The sequence below is a fragment of the Amaranthus tricolor genome, chromosome 11, assembly GCF_026212465.1.
Source record: "Amaranthus tricolor cultivar Red isolate AtriRed21 chromosome 11, ASM2621246v1, whole genome shotgun sequence".
In the NCBI taxonomy this organism is placed as follows: domain Eukaryota; kingdom Viridiplantae; phylum Streptophyta; class Magnoliopsida; order Caryophyllales; family Amaranthaceae; genus Amaranthus; species Amaranthus tricolor.
The window spans coordinates 17,847,869-17,850,368 of record NC_080057.1 but is presented as its reverse complement, the minus strand read 5'-3'; the positions used below and the strand labels follow the sequence as shown (position 1 = coordinate 17,850,368).

General features: G+C 40.2%; 1 pseudogene; it reads right to left on the bottom strand.

The window, feature by feature from the left end:
• The window catches only part of LOC130827032 (NADH-ubiquinone oxidoreductase chain 5-like), a 7,604-nt pseudogene that overhangs the window by 2,155 nt on the left and 2,949 nt on the right, over positions 1 to 2,500 (bottom strand).

Sequence of the window (2,500 nt, the reverse complement as noted above, 5' to 3'; positions counted from 1 at the left end):
AAGAGTTTAGTAATCTGCAGGGGAAGATTGAAGACTGGAGACAAAAGCTTTCGTTGGCTCAAGAAGGAAGGATGACTGCCACAATGAAGCTGCTCAAAACATGGAAAAGGATGCTTCAGCTCAGCTTAGACATTGGTTATTTGTTAAAGAATCTGCTTTAAGACAGAAATCCAGAATTGAGTGGTTGAAACTTGGGGATGGTAATACCAGTTATTAAAATTCTGCTGTTAAAGAGAGAAATGCTAAGAACAGGATTGATATCTTGTTTGATTCAGATGGTAATAAGCTTGATAATCCCGAGCTTATTCAGAGGGAAGTGTTATCCTTAGTCTTGCAACTAAGCTCTTCGAACCTTAAACAAATAGTTCTCATTTGCAGATCGTGGTTACGAAGAAGTCGCCCTATCTCTTCAATCTCGCTCCGATTGAAAGAATCCAATTTTTATCCAAAAAAAGGTAGAACTACCGTGAGCCGAGGAGTTCGGAAGTCCTCAACAGGCAACGGTCTTCACCTCATCACTAAATATAGATTCAACGGCCACGTTGTGAGCGAATCAAGTAATTTCTTTCGTTCAAAAGAAGAGTGGCAAGAGCTTGGGTCAGCATTCAAAGCAATCCATCAGATCAGGAAAGGAAGAAGGAGTCTTTTCCCCCAGAATAAGAGATAGATTCCGGCTATAGATAAGATTCCACGAAAAAGCTAATTCCTTATCTGGGAGGGATAAAGTGCTAACGTGGCTAAAAGGGATACCATATATAATTTTTATAGTCTACCAGTGCCAATGAATTGATAGCTCTTTTCACAAATCCGCAGCAATAGATGAGACCGTTGGGATTGAGCTTCCAACAGCCTATGAGTGCAAACACCTTTTTCTACTATACTAAGAGCGGATAGGCTGAAAAGCAAAGATCAAAGATTAAAGATTCGGGCCGGTATTCTTTTCAAATACTGGGCCCCATCTTGCTTGGGTCGGTCGGGTGCATGCGCTTCTGACACAGATCCTCTCAACTGAGCAGGTTGGTGTCTATTCGACCGGATCTAGTTACATCGTTGATGGGGGCCGACATGTTCCAGTAAGGCGAAAGGAGCTTTTCCTTTTTCCAATAGTAAAATCTGGCTCAAGGGTAGCTTCAATGGAATGAACTGGCGAAGAGGTTTCCCATCGTTCTGATTGTTGGATTTACGAGGAAAGAAGACTCACTCCAAGTCTTTTAGTCTTTTAGTTCGTTTCGTTTCACTCATTTCTTTCGTTCGTTTGGTTTTTTCTTTTTATCAGGTTGGGTTGTCCACGTTGGCGAAACAAATCTGATGGGATAACGAGTATCCAAACTACTCATTCCTGGGAACGCTCTTCTCCGTTAGGATATACTATAACATTGCCCGCGCTAGGCATCTGATCTTTTTTATTTTAAGAATTTCCTGTGCTAAACACATATCCAGTTGCCATTTGTCCGTAGGATTATGGAGATGCCTTTCCAGCGCCAGCGGAAGATGTAACAATAGCAGGACTCTTTTTCCCTAGATGATTCAGTGATAGAATAAGTATCCTATAACTGAAGACGACTCCGCGGCAGAAGTTTGATCATCGACAGCATCGCGTCTGATTCCGGTGAAGCGAAAAGCTATAGGTCAGTCAAGGCTTTCCCGTTACTTACTTTGCTGCTTACTATTTATAATGTTGAGTACCGTCCCTCCTCTAGGGAAGAAAGCCTTCAATCTAACTAAACTGAAAAGGTAAGCCCGGAAGCTTTGAAGTTTAAGCTAAGCTATTTAGAGAAAGACCGGAGGTATGAAGTCGCTTAAGCGAAGCTTACGGGTGGACAGTTCCGCTTTCACTAATAGAAGGAGGGGTTGTCGAGGGGAAGTATTGGCAGTTGATATCCTTAATGCTTTGCATTAAGTAAGTAAACTACCTTGTCAGCATATCCTAAAGTAATCCTCTAAGTCCTATGTGGTTGGATAAGGGACTCGTTTTCCAGGCCGGTTATCATGCATTTCCTAATCCCTATTAAACATCTAATTAATACTCTTAGACAGCGACCCATTCTTTTTGAAATTCAAAGAAAGTTCTCGTTTCCAATAAGAAATGAAATGATCATTCCAATAAGAATTGGAAACGAGACGATTGAAAAGGTTATAACTGATTTAGCCGATGGGTTTGCACATATTCTAGAGAAATATGGGTTACCCGGATTCTTCGAGAATTCTGTTGGAGTTACAGAAATATATAGGAAAAACTGGCGAGAATATGCAATTTTCTTTAGGGTCTATTAGAATATCTCAGGATGGAACTGTTCTTTAATTAAAGAATTCTCCATCCTGACTATAACAAGTGAGTAAGTAAACTACCTAAGTCGGAGATTTTATCTTTCATACGGGGTAGATCTAGACGGTGAAAAAGAAAAGTATTATGTAAAAAATTTCTTATTTTCAATCAAATGAAATCCTAAAACGGATTGACTAGTTTGATCTACTAAAGGGCAAGTAGCTTGATATTGGT